The sequence below is a fragment of the Neolamprologus multifasciatus genome, chromosome 5 (genome assembly GCF_963576455.1).
Source record: "Neolamprologus multifasciatus chromosome 5, fNeoMul1.2, whole genome shotgun sequence".
In the NCBI taxonomy this organism is placed as follows: Eukaryota; Metazoa; Chordata; class Actinopteri; order Cichliformes; family Cichlidae; genus Neolamprologus; species Neolamprologus multifasciatus.
The window spans coordinates 7,789,122-7,808,420 of record NC_140443.1 but is presented as its reverse complement, the minus strand read 5'-3'; the positions used below and the strand labels follow the sequence as shown (position 1 = coordinate 7,808,420).

The 19,299-nt window shown below is 38.5% G+C and overlaps 1 protein-coding gene across 1 annotated transcript in view; it reads left to right on the top strand.

Annotated features, from left to right (window-relative positions):
- Positions 1–19,299, top strand: part of ngfb (nerve growth factor b (beta polypeptide)) — a 122,749-nt gene that overhangs the window by 88,821 nt on the left and 14,629 nt on the right. The window lies entirely within an intron of this gene.

Below are 19,299 nucleotides of genomic sequence, written 5' to 3'. Positions count from 1 at the left end.
GATATAATAATGTCTGCACTCCAGAAGATTAGATGCTGTTATCAGTGCCATTCACTTGAATTTTATAGGAAATCAATTTTACAAATATGACGGACATTGTTTATTCAGCCACCTGAAAGAAAGACTTTTGTGTCATTCCTTATTGAGCCTTTCTCCCAGATTCCCTGAGGAACTATTTATAAGTCTGTATCAGGCCTTGGGACAGGAAAGGCCTGAGTACACTGGGTTACTGAAACAGCATGTGCTTCCAAAGTGCCTTCAAATTCTTGACACCCTTGAAACATTATTTCTTATTGTTAACTTGTTTTGTGTAGTTCACCTCATTTTTCATCCTCCAATGCTTTTTATTGCTTTTCAAACAGAGGATGCAATAGAGCAACACCTACAATTCAGTGTTTTCTCCTGGGCTGGTATTTATTCACAGGAGCAGAGTGTGAGGAATAGAAATGGATTTGGGGACAAAGGCATTCAAATTTGTATCTGCTAGTTTCCTTCAAAGGCTGAATACATAGTTCTTAACAGAGGAACTTTTTTTAACATTTAAGTGCATCCTTTCACTTTGAGCCATGCACATGGCATTATTTGAACAATGTACAATTAAGTTTTTGTTCCCACATGAAGTTTAATAGAGGAGTTTTTACTTTTTCAGAGAAACATCTCACAATAAACTGACACATAGCATATCGTCATTGCCATAATATGAGAAATAAAAATAAAAAATCAAACAAACGTTTAGTTTCTCTACAAGACTGATATATTGTTTTTTCTTGCCTCAAATATACCTCATCAGCTTCTTAACCCTTGTATGGTGTTTGGGTCTGTGAGATCCATTTTCAGTTTTTTTCAAAAGAAAAATTAAACAATTAATTATTTTTTTTAACCTGAAATTCATTGGCTTTGGCTTATTTTCTGTGAAGAACATAAATCCAGACTAATTTTCAATGACCTCATACTGTACCTCCCCCCACGCATTCACATTACATACAAAGTGTTCGGGTCCACTGGACCCAGGTCTAATAAAAGTGTTGAAAGTGTAGGTCCTGTGTTCCCACACTCTGTCTTCCTCCTTTTCGGTGCTGCTGATAGTGTTTTCTTCCCCTCCTGCTCCCGCACAAAGTTGCAACATTGTTGAAAATTCAACTATCAACACCGTCTGCTCTTACATTCCCACACATTTTACCCTCTTTCCTGAGGGATATCATATCCTGTCCCACCTGCAAATTAGGGGCATAATACTATAAATAAGACTTTGCCAGTGTGGTTCTTTATCACAACTGATCAAGATGGCAAAAGATTATCTGCTGCGAGGGCCATCCAATTGATTTTGGAAGAGAGAGGGGCTTCGGATGATGATGTTGACAAAGAGGTTTCAGAATATATATATATATCTGTTATTAACCTCTGTCTCTCTTCCACAGCATGTCTTTTATCTTGTCTTCCTTCTCTCACCCCAACTGGTCGCAGCAGATGGCCGCCCCTCCCTGAGCCTGGTTCTGCCGGAGGTTTCTTCCTGTTAAAAGGGAGTTTTTCCTTCCCACTGTCGCCAAAGTGCTTGCTCATAGGGGGTCATATGATTGTTGGTTTTTTCTCTGTATCTATGAAGCGCCTTGAGGCGACTTTTGTTGTGATTTGGCGCTATATAAATAAAATTGAATTGAATTGAATTGAATAGAATATTTCACATTTCTGAAAATTCAGAGTCTGACAGTGACTTTGAAGAAGAGGATGAGGTTGAGCACCATTTAGTAACAAAACGAAGACGAGTACCCCATCAGCAGCCAGCTCCAGGACCAGAACAAGCCCACCAGACAGCAAGTGAAGAAATATGGATGTCAATAACTGGTGAAATTGAATGGTCTTCTTGCCCAAGAAATGAGCCACCCTGCAGAGCTGTTACTGTGATAAGCCAGGGCCAACGCGGCTGACAGGTACTCATGTGCAGGACATCAAGTCTTCATTTGAGCTTTTCATCCCAGATTCCATCCAGAAAATTATTCAGGATTGCAGTAATCTAGAAGGAAGGTGTGTTTTTGGAGAGCGGTGGAAGGAGATGGACCAAATTCATCTAAGAACCCCAAAGGCCTACTTTGGGGTTCTTAGATGAATTTGGTCCATCTCCTTGCAGGAGTTTTCAGGTCCAAAGGGGAATCCACAGAATCCCTGTGGGATGCAGAAACCGGCAAGAACCTTTCTGTGCATCAATGTCTCTGGAAAACTTCCACAAAATTTCCAGGATTATCCGTTTTGATAGCCGAGATGACAGACCAGCTTGACGGCAGAGAGACAAGCTAGCTGCCATCAGGACAGTGTGGGATAAGTGGGTGAACCACCTTCCCCTGTTTTACAACCCTGGGCCTAATGTCACCATTGATGAGCAGCTGATCCCATTTAGTTGTGAAACATATTGCTTCACGTGTAAATGTGTTGTGTCTTTCCACTCACTCCACTTGATCATAACTGATTAATTTTTTTAAAACATTTTATAAAAAAAAAAACAAAAAACAAAAAAACAACCGAGAAGCACATTAATTCATAAATGTGATCTAACAAAGGTAAAGGGAAAAAATTAACCGTTTGCTGTTCATATGGCTTGTAATTGGGATGAAGTGAACATCTGCTGAGTAATTTAACATAAAATTGTTTGATAGTGTTAATTTGGAAAGCCAAAACTCTAGCGGGTCCACCAGACCCATGAACACTGGCTGAGTAACAAAAATATGAACACCACACAAGGGTTAATGAATGATGAATGATTTTGTTATACTTTCATGGTCATCATGGAATTAAATAATAAGGACTGAATAACACTGGCATCAATTCAAAATGTGTTATGACCACATCTCTACAACACTCATGACATTTCCAGCTTTAATTGTTCTTTTTGAACAATGCCATTTAGCACCACATAGTAGGATAAAGGAGGAAATGTTGAAAATCACCATATATGACTTGAATTAGCCCCCTCAGGGGTGTTAGCATGCATATTTTACTTGCTTTTTCTGCCTTCAGTCCAAAAAGGACTCAAGTGATTCTGTCAGATTAAACCACAACATGCTCTTCTCTTGTTGCTTTGACTGTATCTTTTATGTGACCTGCAATAGCCTGTACAATCTCTATGTCTCCTTATGGAGTCCCTCCAAAGAAATAATAGGATTCTCTGTCAAGTACAGAACCTGCCGCCTTTATCAGCATAATCACTCTGAGAGAGCCAACTCTCAACTCAAAGGCTCAGCAACAATGACGTCACACTGTCTTCTATTTCATCCTAGAATATCTGGTTATCTGTGTCTACGTGTCAGACCTGACGTTGCCTTGGGAGTTAATTGTTCCAATCCTATTGTATAAACAGGCAGAAGCAGAGAGGTTTCTGAGCATGACGAGGGGTTTATGTTTACTAAGCAGGCTGCAGGTTATACAGAATGGAAAGCGCAGTCGTGTAAATCAAACAAGCTTTTCAGTTTCAACAGTAAAGTACAGTGTGTTTGCACTCTTAGGTAGTAATAATAGCAATTTCTGCTATCAGCCACGTACAGTAAAACTGACTAGCATGCTGATATTGTTGAGTGTGGTGAACAATGAATTTAAACTCTGCTTAATTTATATAATTTTTTTTCACATGCTTGAGTAACTGACGCATGAAGTGAAGCATGATCCCCTGAGTTAAAAAAATTATTTACCTTGTGTTAACGGAATGATTGATAGATTTAAAATAATAATAATATATAAACCTTGTATAATGTATAATTCTTTTATGAGCTGTTTTGTTGTAAGTCATAATTCTTCCACACTGTTTAGCAGAAAAAAATGTCTGAGGCCACTCTTGGGTTTAGAGAGCACTACAGTAAAATACCTTATTCATTGTCAAAGGGATTAGAATTGATTAGCTCAGCTATGTGAGACACAGCCTATATAGAGTTTTTATAAGCTGTAGTAAGAGCACTATATGTTCTCATTTGAACAAGGGCACTCTCAGACGACATACACTGGCATTGTGCTTTGTTCATTGCTGTGACTGATTCCCAAGAACCTGCCTGGTCTGCAGTGTTTTCTGTAACCCTTACCTTAAGAAGTGTAACATGTAACTCAAATGGTAAACCTAAAGGCCTGTTGCACTTACGCCTGTAGTGATGAAGTGCTTTGAGAGACTGGTCTGTCAGCACATCAGGGCCGGTCTGCCTTCCACTCTGGACCCCCACCAATTTGCCTATAAGACAAATCAATCCACCGAGGACGCCATCACCATAGCGCTCCACACTGCGCTGAGTCACCTGGAGCACCGAGGAAACTATGTGAGAATGCTCTTCCTGGACTTCAGCTCAGCATTCAATCACATCATCCCGGAGATCCTGGTCGAGAAACTGTCTAACCTGGGACTCTCCACCTCCATCTGTCTCTGGATCAAGGGCTTCCTGACAAATAGACCACAGTCTGTCAGACTCGGCCCCCACCTGTCCAGCACCATCACACTCAGTACCGGGTCTCCACAAGGATGTGTTCTGAGTCCCCTCTTGTTTACGCTCTACACATCCGACTGCTCCCCTACCCATCTCTCAAACACCATCATAAAGTTCGCGGATGACACCACAGTGGTTGGACTCATCTCAAGGGGGGATGAGTCGGACTACAGAGATGAGGTTAACAGACTGACTGAGTGGTGTTCAGTTAATAACCTCCAACTGAACACCACGAAAACTAAAGAACTTATTTTGGACTTCAGGAAGGGCAGAGCAGACCCGGCCCCACTCTACATTCACGGGAACTGTGTGGAGAGGGTACACTCCATGAGGTTTCTGGGCGTGCAGATCTCTGTTGATCTCTCCTGGACTGCAAATACCACGGCGTTGGTAAAAAAGGCCCAGCAGCGTCTCCATTTTTTGAGAGTGCTCAGGAGGAACAACCTGGAGGAGAGGCTGCTGGTGACATTCTATAGAGCCACCATAGAGAGCATCCTAACGTACGGCATAACAACGTGGTATGCAGGGTGCTCAGTTGCAGACAGGAATGGACTGCAGAGGGTCATCAACACAGCCCAGAAGATCACTGGCTGCCCTCTGCCCAGCCTGGAGGCCATTGCGAACTCCCGATACCTCAGCAGAGCTGGCAATATCATTAAGGACTACTCTCACCCCAGTAATCAACTGTTTGAACTATTACCGTCAGGCCGACGGTACAGGTCACATAAAACCAGGACAAACAGATTCAGGGATAGCTTCTTTCCCAGAGCTATCGCCGTAGTAAATAAGCACAAAACAATTAAACCTGCTTAACCATACTTGCCATTGTCACTATACTATGCTGCTATTCATACTATCATTATATTATGCTGCTATCCTGTATATATTGTACTTATTTATTGTCTGAGCACTACAGTTGTTTTATTGTACTTTTTATATTTTACATTTATATTTATTTTGCTTTTTGCACCAAGGGAGTGGCACTCCAATTTCGTTGTACTTTGTACAATGACAATAAAGGCTATTCTATTCTAAAAAAAACCAAATCTTTTTCTACATAATAAAATAACCACTTGTACTATACAGTTGGTGCCTTTGGGAAAAAAATATAAAAGATACAAAAGATCTGTAGGTAAAACAAACTTTTTTATTGATTTGTCTCCATCAGTTCCTAGTACAAATATTAGTGTGCTCCATTTCTGATTCAGTATACTGGCTTGTACTGCTCAGACCAGTATATAGTGGAATGTTACCATGGCCCACAACAGCTACATAACTAGGATGGAAAAATAACTGCTAGTACTTGCAACAATATTATGAAATTTTCTCTTAATTTGTATATACTTCTTTTCAAAGTTTAAAGACAAAAATTTAAAAAGCTTTACTAGTCAACTACATTTTGTATGTCTACAGTGCATTTCTTGGTTCATATCCTGGATAATGATTACAATAGCTACCACACTCGCAGTCACACACAGTTGTTTCTAGATACACCTGACTGCATTAATGTCATAACATTATTTAATCTTTCTCATTTGTACTAAATTGTGCGGCTAAGCACAAGCCTGACTGTGCATCCTAATGTGAACAAATAGACCAATAACCATGCCTGTGCCAGAGCTCCTGCATCCTGCAGATATTATATTAAATTACAAAAAAGGTCTTTGGTTTGTATTTGAATACTTTGTTACATGCTTCTGAGATGCACAGTGTACATAGCAAAACACACCAAAGTCTGGTAAAATGATTAGAAGCTACAAGTCTGAAGTAGATTCTGATAGACTAGGAAAACAAAAAATCACATGGACTTTGTTTTGATCTTGGTTGGTTTACAAGATTCCTTTCTTCTCATCAAACACAAACACTTGCACACACTCACACTCATACAGTATATTGTCTCCTATGGCGTACTTCAAGTACTCCTTTGTGGAGACATATATCCGGCTATACAATACTTCCTGACATTAAGACTTTGGACCATGTATGTACAGAATGGTGTGTACATGTCTGCTGCATGTCTAAATTAAGATCTGACAAGCAATTTTTTCCATACTCTAGATACACATTTCACTTCAAATTAAAGTATTTCTTTGGGACAAAGTGCTTGGGACAAAGTGCTAAATGTCGAGGTCTATCAGTTGTGTTACCTGGATTTTCTCCCTCTGTAATTAAAATCATTAAAAAAGCCCATTGATCACACCCATACTTGCTTGTTCACTATCATGCTTTTGACAGGCTTTTTAAAATATCACTGACAACAGCTGTTAATCTGTGGAATACTGTGAAATCATATGTAAAAATGTGCAGTCCCATACAATTTGAAGAAAAACCCAGTTATGTAAACATTTCTCTATAGTGCTATTAGAAGTTTTTTGTAAGCTTCAGAGTATAGTCTCAGTCTATTGATCATATGTATATAAAAAATTGACTCCATATTTTCACATGTATATGCAAAAGTCTGATGTGATTTATATGGTGTATTGTTTGCACCGGGATTGATAATGATCAATGAATAATAAGAGTGTTTGATACAGTTTAGGATAACGTGAGAACACATCCATACAGCTATGTGCATTTGGTGTGTATGTATATACAAAATTTATTCCCAAAGAAATCACAGCCTAGTAGACATGTGGGTGAATGTCGTCTTGGCTTGATAGAGTGCACAGATAGTTAGAAAGATCAAATACATTAAAGACTAAAAATGTGTATTTCTAATCTAAATCCTACTAGAGTTATTAAAAATGGTTGCTCCATATCACTGTTTTATCTTAAAGTTTCCTCTTGTACTTGCTCTAATGTTTTTGATCCATAACTGATTTCCTTCAGCCATAATAACCTAATTTTCTTGTGGGAAAAATGGTTTATTAGAGCACAAAGAGAAAAAAAAACAAGTTTCTATGAGTTATATCAAGTTTCTTTGGAATGTCTTTCTTCTGATGGTGGTGATTTCACACAGATCAAACATTCAGCACTGTAGGTTTCTGTGTAAACAGATAAAGTACCTATGGTGTGGCATGTTCCTTCATTGCAGGGGTCCCATTGTTTGATGAAGCAGTATTTTAGGAAGTGATGTGAGAACCCCTGGGATAGACAAGGAGGGACAGCAACAAAGTCCCTTTTGATTCTTGTTTCCTGGTGCTTGTTTTGCTTACAGCTAAATTATTGGGATTTGTCTTTGAACAATAACATGTCCTAGGTCTGTCTTCGTATATCAATTTAAAGGAAAAACTTGAGAAAAAAGCCATGTTTCCCTTTTACAAGCAACAAGCTGTGCTGAGAAGTAAACGTTCCTTTGTTGCATTTGAATTGACATATTTATCATCATGTTCTAACTGTCACTTATGGTCGCAGAATAGCATGATACATCATTTTTGCTTTAATGTATGAACAAATGCTACATTAGGTATTTTCTGAGAAAAACACTGCTTCTCTCGCAAACACTTATAATGGACCATGCACAACTGAAGCTTTAAAATGATATCACTATTATGTCTGTAGAATATTAAAAACAAAAAACAAAACAACTCTGTACTACTTTTGATTGGAAAATGGACAATAGGTGCAGGGATTTACTGAAACATGTACAAACATGCATGGCAATACAGTATATGAGGCAACAATAGTTTCTGCAATTAAGCTTGAAAGTTGATATTGTGTGTGACCTTTTTCTTTAAATAGCACGTTGTTAAAGCAGGCCATACAAAATGCGTCATACGTTTTGTATGGCGTAGCGTAAAAGCGCTATACAAATACAGGCCATTTACCATTTACCATTTAGTCTTCAAGAATAGTTCTTGTAGGACATTCAAAGCTAATCTTGGGATGCTCTTCCCTTCTCTGCGGAGATGATCCCACACTGCTACAATAATGTTGAGGTCTGAGCGCTGGGGAGAACAGTCCATATCTAATAGCTCCAAAAGTTGATTCTGTTCATCTGGACATAGCGTTTTGTGGGAGAAACGTTTCGTCACTCATCCAAGTGACTTCTTCAGTCTCAGCTGACTGCAGGTTTCCCCAATCTTATAAACAGTACATTTACATAATGACTGAAACCAGCCCACTGAAGGAACAATGGGCTGGGAGGTCAGTTCCTTAATCTTAATTATGCAATTTCTCATGACCATAAGAATTTGCATCCAGATGAACAGTATCAACTTTTGGAGATTTACTTACCTGGATGATTGAGCATGCATCAAGACATAACTAATAGCATTCCAGGTATTCTTTTCTTGTACTGGCAAAAATGCATACCTGGGTCATTGTCATGTCATGTTGAGATAGTATTGCATCGTGGATCAAAATCTGATAGTGCTTTTCTAAGTTCATAATTCCATCAATTTTGCCAAGATCCCCAACACCGCTGGTTGAAATGCTGCCCATGACAGACGCTTCATTTGATTTACAGATGGTTGTAGACAATCACTGCTACATGATTTGAACAGAAATCATTGTCACTCCATCATCACCCCATAAACCCTGTTGCTGCTGATTTTCAGTACAGTTCTTGTGTAATTTTATATACCTCAAACTTTTCTCCCCCTTTTCCTTAAAATGGGTTCTTGACAGCCACCCTTCCAGTGAGACAATTTCTTTTGTTTCCTATTTTTTTTTAAAAAGACATAACTGTCAGATAAAGTTCACCAGCGGTTACGTTTAAGGTCTACCAATTCTTCTTTTGTTCTCCACTTGTCCAGTTTTCCCCAATTTTTTAAGGACACCATGCCAAGAAATGTCAAGCGTTCAGCTTCGCGAATCACCTTGTTTGCGCAAAATACTTTTTTATGATCATCAAACGTGTTATATTTAGTGTTTTTTGTACATTCAAACAAAGAAATGGGGGGAATGATGTTTTTTGTTACAGGCTGCTACTGCCAAAGTAGCTAAAGATAAAAATTAATATCACTTCTTTGCTTGTGTTACATTTCACATGTTACCAAAAAATCAAAAAAACAAAAATCAGCCAGTGCCCAAAGTAAAAACTTTAAAAGATCTTCAGGAGGGCTAGAGAATTGCTCAAGACTACGTCAAAACATTTTTTCAAGAAGATCTGATTTCTTGGGAGCAGAAATACAAGGTGTCTCCATACTTTTACTCTATATCGAAGTGCTCTACGTCAAATAAAAAGGTCAAAAGGTGAATAATGAACAAAAATAGATATACTATGCTACAAAGATATGATCTAAGTTGTTAAATATCCGAGCTTTAGAATTGCTATTAGATGGTTATTGCCAAAAAATAAAGAGCCTCCTTCTCCAAAAGAACACATTTTTACAGTAGTGGCTATCATAAGGGAACATTTTTATATCACTTAACAGCAGTTTGCTATTTTAAACTGTCTTATATTTTATTTTTGTAGTTATACGCAGTGAGTTTCTGCCAATTATCCTCAAGCAGGGCATAATACTTGGTTACATAAGCACACAGATGTCACCAGTACTGTTAATATTTACTTCTTTGTTTGTAGTCTTGTCACTTTTAAAAAAAAAATTCTTTCTCATGTTTCTTTCGTCATCGTTGACTCTTTGATCTTTAGATCAGGACAGAAGTCTCTATAAGGCTGGGTTTGGTATAAATTTTCTGATACATTTTCTTTGATGGTTTTCAAGGTTTGCAGGAGAATAGTTCAAAGGAAGAAAATGACAGAGAAATCTCTAATTGTTATAACAAAAACATCTCAGTGTCAACTCTGCCCTCAAAATGACATAACCAATGGAATGACACTTCATGACAGGAACGAAAACATTCACGAGGGATTTCTCATGCTGGTGTCACGTCAGTCTTGTGTCCACCATTTGAAATGTTACCTGAATTTTTTCCATGGCGTAAGATAACACTTTTGTCCTCGTAAAGACAGCAGTCAAACAGCTTGTGGTTTCAAAAGTGTAAACTATTGTTAATGGATGAAAGGACAAAGTGTCAGTCAGCAACTTTCAAATTCATTTCACTTGAATGTCTTTAGGGTTTAATAGTATTTCTAAACCTTGTATTTCCTTGATTTGGTGCCATTTTATGTTGTCAACATGTTCTTTCCCCTCTAACCCCTGTGGTGCTGCAGTAAGGTGGTTGTAGTCATTAGTGTATCTGAAATGTGATTGGAGCACAGGGGCAGAGGGGTGGAGGATGGAGATCTGGGGAGCTGGATGTGAAGCAGGCGAGCAGTAACAGGAGCGCTGTTCTCCTACTTTGTCCAACATCACGCAGAGCTGACCTTGAGGGGAATGGGGAAAATTGACAGGGGGGAGAGCGGTAACAAGGGCTAGCAATATATCAGGGAAGCAATTTGGAGCAGTTTATCCGATGAGGGTCAATTCCTGCTGCAGCACCATAGATCAGAGTTTTCAGGCCTGAGCGTGCCTTCGTGTGGATGGGGTTAGGATAGATTCATTTTTGAATGACTGAGCTGCTGATCAAGCCCCGGCAAATCTTTCGCACAAAACATACAAGAGATGCAGCAAAAATGTGCATCAGCAGATTTATCTCCTGCTATTTGCAGTCTTGCTCTGGCTCTAGTCCAAATCAAATCTTTTTTAAGAGGCATTTTCTCAATGCTCCCTTCAATTATTTTACGCATCAAGGGCATAGAACATGTGATTATGTAGGGGCAACATGCATTAATGTTATTATTATTACTAACAGTAAAAAGAAAATACCCTCATTTGTGACCGAGCATATTCCTCCAGTATAGAACAGACATTAAAGACCTGTACTAAATCTGTCATTGTGAAACGGAACAATGCCAAGAGTAATTTTGCAGATGCCTTTACTCAGCATCTGACCTTTTCTAATACTGCTTCTATTTTGGATCACTGTCTCTCTGAACCTCTGAGACTGGACAGATGGCAGGTCTACTGAGCGCTAAAATTTGAGAGACAAGAGCACCATTACACTATGAGACACTTTGGCTCAGGCCCCAGCTTCAATGGAGGCTGGAAAAAGCGCATAGCTCCAGCAGAACATTTGAATTCCCTTCATTATTTTCACCTCCTGCACGGTCAGTAGACTGAGCCTAGTTCAGATGTTCTGCTGTTTTCACAGAGCGGCAAGTCAGTACAATGGAGATTGTGAGTTATATTCATGTCCACCCACGAACTGTTTCAACTGTTGTTTAGGGATCGAGATATTCCAATAATTTTTTTTTTCCCATTTACTTCCATTCACAGGCCATTTATTACCAAGACAGGTAAACCATCTATTTCCAGAACATCAAATGCTGCTGTTTTGTTAAAACTATTCGTATCTCACAGTTACACATAGTGCAGGTTGTCACAGTACTGTGATATGATGGGTTTATGGTAATAAACGGCTCTGTCATTAGAAACTCATCACATGTGGAGGAATGTAGAGTCTGACGACACATCAAATTTAAAACCCCTGGATAAATATTGTTTTTTCAATATGCAGGGCTAATTTTGTGATGGGATATACAGTGCTTGCAAGATTTATTAGACCACCACCCAATGAAATTATACCACAGCCCTCCTAAATTAACAGTACTGGTAATTAGCGAAATCTTTTAGGTTTCTGTAATGGTTGATCCACTATTATGAGCAAGCTCTTTGACCAAAGTGATCATTTTAATGCTAAAATAGAATTATTGCTGTTATCTCTGAATTTTCAAATGCACCAGTTTACAAAAAGAGCTGAAAAAACTGTAAAGCACATAATTATTGTTATGTGATGAAGGAGTGAGTGATCACCCAAACACAAAGGTGGGCGGAGTTAAACACAAAACAAGCTGTTTAATTAGGCCTGCTATGGAAACCTAGACTGGAGGTAAACACTAGGTAGCAGGAGCACAGGAGCTAAAAACCACGAGGTTTCTGACAAAGGACTAAGGGAGACTGATAAAAACTGACAATAAATATAACGGCAAGTGATTAAGGGAAGTGGAAACACATGGGAACACAGGTGAACTGAACAACAACTAATGAGACAAGGGAGCAAAACTCAAACACACAAGGGACAAGAGCTCACCAAAATAAAACAGGAAGCAGCAGAAGACAAAGACCAAGATGAAAACATACAAACTTGATGGAGGAGATACAACAGGATGACAGACAGGGAAGATAAAGAGGAAACAGGAAGGAAAATGCCTAAATGGAAGGATAATATATACACAAATAGACCAAATATAAAGGAGTCGACACAGGAGGATGGGGGCACAGAGACTGACAGAACACAAAATGAGGGACTGGCAACCTAAGACAGGGAGTACAGAACACAGTCACTAGACACAGACAAAAAGGTTGACAGAGACAGAACTGACTACATACAGGGGACACAAAGGACACAGAGACAAGACCGAGATGAACAGAACACAAGAGGGACCTAACTAAGACAAGAGACTAAGAACTAAAAATAACAATAATTAAACTGTTAAAAAAATGCAAATACCAAATTCAACCTATGAAAGTGGTTCTAGGAATAATACATGAAATAAGTCTAAACATTAAATAAAGCAAAATCATCGTGAAACATCTAAACAGGCACTGCACTGGGACAAATGAGCCAAATGACAATTATTTTTTTAATTAAGATGCTAAATTACAGGTATTTGCTTTTCTGAATTGGAACATTTGTTTTAGGGGTTAAGCTTGATTCATTTCTGACTTCTCAGAGATGTGCTGCCGAAAATTTTGGGTATAAAATGTGAATTCAGTGTGTTACTTGCCTAACAAATAACCTAATATTTAAGGTGACAGAAACAAAAATACTATTCACATGGTCATGATTTTATTTAACAGTGCAAACAAAATGAAAGTCAACTTTTGTTTGCGTTTTTTCTTTTCCATGGAGCTACTGTCATTGGGCAATAGTATCGATACAGTATTATATAAATATTATAATGTTTGTGATGGTACAATTATTCATTTTAACATAATATGAATATGTCTTGTCATAATATTAATGATATAGCCACGTATACACTATTATGAGGGCTCATAAAGAGTTACAAGGTTAACTAGCTTTAGTTATATTACTGTACTTTAGGTATAAAGCAGTTATATTGTTGGTTACTGTTACTTAAATTTTCTTGGAAAAGTACTATAGCCTAGTTTGAGTTATCCCGTTTCTATTTTAAGAGAGGCATCTTGAACCTTGAACCTTGTCCCACTGCAGTGGTTCCCAAACTTTTTTTGTTTGGCCCCCCTTGTTTTACAAGAAAAATGTTCGCGCCCCCCCTCGCGCGCGCGCATGAACACATCCTCCAACCACACACGCCCATATTTTGCTCCATTGCGGTTTATTTCACACCTCAAACATTTAGTAAACAATTAAGCAAATACAAGTAATCTGCAATAAATGACAGGTAGTAAGGAAATAAACTACTAAGTCTTTTACGCTACATCCACACCTACACGGGTATTTTTGAAAACGCAGCTGTTTCGTCCACACGTAAACGGCGTTTCGAATCACCGAGAACAGAGATTTTTTAAAACTCCTTTTTTGCGTTTACGTGTGGACGAGGAATACAGAGTTCGTCACGCAATGTCAAAGGTATGTGCCTTTTTTCACCTCACGCTGTGTGCACGTTATTGTTTACATGAGATGAATTGCAGAATAGCAGACAGAGACGAAATACTGTTAATCTGACTATCTGCAGGTTTTACACGCTTACATATACACGCAGTTACTGTCCCTCCATTTAGAAAGGCAGAGGTGTCACGGTGTAATTATTTTACGTGTAGTTGTTTTTTTCCTGTGTAATAATATTCAACATTGCTATCAATACATTTTTCAAAAAATCCCTCTGCAAAATGGGTTCAAAAACATAAACAACTGTTGGATGCTGTTTGCCCGTGATTTGAACCGAGGAACAAATTGTGGCAGGATGAGCCTGATGTTATTTGTATCCCACTGTAACTTTACTGTATAAAGAGCTAACATCTCCAAAATGTCAGGAGTAGTTAGTCATTACAACAAGTGTTTGTGAACTACAAATCAAGAATGTGGGATACTGTTTGTCCGTGATTTAAACAGCCCAGCGCTGCTCCCAACGAAGGGAAAACCAATCCTGCAGGGAGACCTACCTCGGCACTTGTGCAGGTGAAACCAAAGGGAAGATATGCTTCACCATAGAATGAAGTTGGTTTGGAAACATATTCAGCTATGCTTCATCTCCTGCTTTGCGTTCGTGTGGGCGCCCGTGCTAGCAGTGTCCAAGCGTTGTTTTTTTGTTTTTTTCCCTTTTCATGCCGCGCCCCCCCTGCAATGGCTCTGCGCCCCCCCTAGGGGGCGGGCCCCACACTTTGGGAACGTCTGTCCTACTGGACAAGCAGGCTAATAATATGTCAATGCTAGCATTTAGCTTCACAGGGTATTCAAACCAGGGGCATACCACTTTATGCATTGTATAGAATCTTTAATGATGCAAACTTTTTCATAATTTTCCTCCTGGAACTAGAAACTATCAGGGGTTTGTGTCTCTCTAGATTAACTAAATTTCAAACTCAGTTATTTTTCTAGAGTTATTCTAGAAAAGAAAAACCACAAACAAAAAAATGTAAACAAAAGGAAACAAAGAACCATGTTTTCCACCTCAGTTTTAATACAAATCTGTTTGACATCGTTACTTCTGTTATTTGTTTAGTTGTGCTGTAGTTCACCTTTCTTGAAATCCATTACACAAATTTTTTACGCAACAGCGTTAACAGTGGAAATGATTATGTATTAGATGGATTAATTGGTGTAATCTCTACTGTAGCAGACAAAAAGGAGGTATTCCTCTGACCCCCTTTGTTGTATATCGCACAAAAAAGACTTCCAAGCTACAGCAATAAATCCCTGTGAGGCTATAATTAGGCCCAGCAAAGCTCTGAGCTAAATGCTAAAATGCTCACAATGACAGTACTCACATGCTGATCTCTGGGTGATAACCATGTTCACCAACTTAGTTAAATGCATTCCGCTAAATAAAACTGAGGTTGATCCTGGAGGTATTTGGTCTTGAACCAAGTCTTAAAAATATTGATGAAAATACATGATTTTATACAATGTCTGTGCTTAAGATTTGTTTTTATTTTGTGTAATTACCTTTTTTTTTAATTGTTGTTTTTCTTATCTCTGTTTAGTTTTAATTTGAATCTATAAATTCCCCGCATGCCCTGTGGATGGTCTTTATCCTTCAAGCTTGTGTCCCGTACCATAGGCCTGTTACCTTGCGTGTCCTGCCCAGTATCTTCACTGTTCCTAGGAATGTGCTCTTCTTGATCTCTGATGTCTTTCCTGGGATCTGCTGGAGCCACTTGCCCAGTTTGGGGGTCACTGCCCAAGTGCTCCAGTTTCCCTTTGACCTCTTCATGATTCCCATTTGCCTGTGGGATTCCAAGGTAATTTTAACTGTCCAGCATTGCCTTATGGTAATGCAGTCCCTTAGTTCTCTTTGTTACAATCCAACTGCACTTCAGCCCGTATCGGTGGCAGTTTAACCTTCAATGTGTATTAGCAGAAAAAGAAAAGCCTAATAGCAGAGGGGTTTTGCTGGCTGTCCATATCCCCAGAAAAGTTATCATTATTATTATTTTTTCGCACAGAGGATCCATCTTCACTATCTGCTTGAAGATGAATCCTCTAGCTTAAAGCATTTACAGAATGTAAACTTTCCTGTTTATGTTTTTCTAACCACCTGTGACCTTACATTATGGCTTGGAATTACTGAGATATAACATATGGGTTTTTCCTTGTTAATTTCTGTGAACCTCTGTGATGTGTTTGAATCAGTATTTCAAACACAATACCACCCACTCACACATGAAGGAGCGAAAAGCCCAACCCAAACCCATACAGTTTGTAAACTTTTTAAGAAAAGTACAGTTTTGTATATTGGCAATTTCTGAATAGCTCAAATGACAACAACTTTTATTTCGTAATACTTTCTGTGTTTCATAATGACTAATGAAGTCCGGCCTTGAAAATCAATGCATTGTAATACTGGGTTGTTTTCACACAATGGTAGTTTTAGGTATACAGTGACCCCTGGTGGTTCAAGTGTTAAAATCAGAGAATATAATTTTTTTAATTAATTTTTTAAATTACTGGTCCTGGCAGCAATCCAGGTGTTGTCAAGTTCAAACCTTTCCTATCTCATTATAATTCAAATGTCATCATTGTTTGACTAATTGGGTTAAAGACCAATTTATTTTAGTCATCTGCTGGTATTCAATGCACTCAAGACTCTCTTTACAATGCTATGACAGCAACACAAGAATTTATCCTGGCTTTACTAAATCCATTTGTCCATCAATGTCTAACATTGTAGCTCAATGAGGGCTATGCATAGTGGGGTAATAGCCAATAAAAGGATGACAAAACTGAATCAAAACCAGAAATGGTCTGATGACCCAGGTACATTGCCAAGGACATCATGGAAGAATAATTATGCTATGTGACTCAAACTACAGTGAGTCCCCCGCTCATAGCCTACAGGATTTTCACTGTGTGCCATCATAAAGCAGATATACTACACAGTTGGAAATGCATTTTTGCATCTTATCTGTTCTCGGCTCATTTTCCGCTTGAGGAAGTTGGGAAAATTGACTTAGAATTGCTCCATGCAAAGTAGCTGCACTTTTCACTCACATGGTTAGATACAGGGCATTAGAGTGCGGCACAGGTACATCTGCCTTCCCACAATGGACCTCAAGTGTCCATGCTGAAAATAAAAATAACATCAACATCTAAGCTCTCATTAATGTTCTGAAGAGTGTAGCAAAAGTAGAATGCAGTTTAGAGCGAAAATAAATAATGCTTTATATGCCAGAAGTGTTACCATGGAAACTTTTCTTCAACATGTTTTTGTAGTTAATTAAAGCTTGATGCAGATTTATAAACAGATTTCTACATTGCATTTTATTTCAACAGCCCACTCTATACTGTAGTGTCAGCATAGTTATTAAATTAAAATCCTGAATGCATCACTGCACATAAATATGTACCAGTTTTGTGTGAAATGTGTATGTGCTTGTCCTTTTTACATTAAAAGTGGTAGCGTGCAACGCAGCTACATCCATCATAATAATTTCACATTTTTCAGAAAATAAAAATGTTAATTAGAAGCCAAACACGAAGTAAACAACGTTTTGAGGAACTGAAGAACCCTGTAATGCAATTCTATTTGCATTTCATACATCTGTTTCCATGACAGGTACATACAATCTTTTATTTTTGCCTCCGAGAACTTCCTTTGAATGCTAATTCTACCTTACCGTCAAAAGCTTTGTCAGTAATGGTATGAAGCTGGACAGTCTGAAAAAAAAAAACCCTCCTAATAAATAATTAATTGGTGCCCCTGCACTTAGGGTGTAATTTACCTCACCATTTCACAGTTATTTTATTAAGGCCTGGTGCTCGCTGGCCAGTGAAGTTAGAATTCATGAAATATTCATCAGCGAAAAGAGGCATGAGACAACAGCTCATAGCCTGAGGATTTATTTGGAAAAAACAACAATGACATCAACAAATCTCTTGTAAAATCCTGGCTTGCTTCACAGCTTCTCCAGCCTGTGCATGGCGGATTTGTGGCAACCTCTCTGCAAGAGGCCAAATGGCTCCAGAAGAGCTGTTCTCATACCTCATAATGCCAAGGTGGCCTCCAGGGAATGAGGCAGCTGACTGGTGGTGCAGAGGAGGAAACCAGTGAACGGACATCATGCTCATATGTATCTGTAGTTCTTTATGAGCCAAGAAGGACAGGGCATTTTTACACATTCAGAAATAGATTGCTGGTACTAATAGCAAGGAGTAGTCAAGCAAAGAATCATTTTGGGTTGAGACTTATATGCTTCACCTTTTTATGAGCTATGTTTTCGAAGAGCCACATCTCTTACCCAATTTGACCTAATCTCAGGTTATCTGGCTCATAAAATATTTCACAGAACTAAAGTTTGAGTGATTAATAAATTTGATCATATATTGTAAAAGAAAAAAAAAGCTTTTCCACATTCAGCTGCTTTGATCAAATCAAAGGCTGGTCTCTCAGTTTGTTCAGTAACTTGAAAATAAGATTTTGCTTTGTGCAGCCAACTGTGGCTTTATCACTGACTTGCACACATGAACATACCAAACCCTCTATACCAGAAACACCGCGGGCCACGACAGTGTTTTAATGCAGTGAACATCTGTATGCATGCAGGAAAGGTTTGGTAGGCAGGAGGGATGAAATATTCATCAGATGCTGTCTTTTGACAATGACATTACATGACAATGGACTCACTTTCAAATGTCTAAGGTCCACAAATCCGAAAGGGAACTTACCTTACATAATTTGTGCTTGTTTCATTCAGCGCTGAAGTGCCAAGTAGACACTTGAAATTCAACAGGACATTTAAATTTAGAGGTTAGTGAATTGGCATGATAACAAAAAAAACAAAAAAACAAAACAAAACTGCCCTTGAAAAAGAGTAACCTACAGAGATAAAACACATTGTATGTAAATATGGGGAAAGAAGCCCATAAATATTTAATTTTCTGGCAATGTAGCACAGGAGATAAAAATAATGCTTCCTTCAAGTGAGAATCTCGTTATGAAATCGAGGAAAAAGCCATTCGGTGTTATCAGATTTTCTATGAAGTCCAGCATTTCTTTTGAGAAGCACCATCTTTTATTTAAATGTCAGGATCTGGCTTTCTGGTGCGGGTGTTAGATGATGACTCCAGCTTTCCTGAGCTTGCTGAGATCAGGGGGATGAGGTGGACCTGAGAATTGGATTTGACTGAAAAGGTCACTGTAAAAAATAGAAAAAAAAACGATGCTACGTATTTGTTATAATAAGGATTTTTTCCCCCCCTGTGTAACATACCCCCTGTCAAGGATTGTTTCTTTGCAGTGATAACAATTATACAG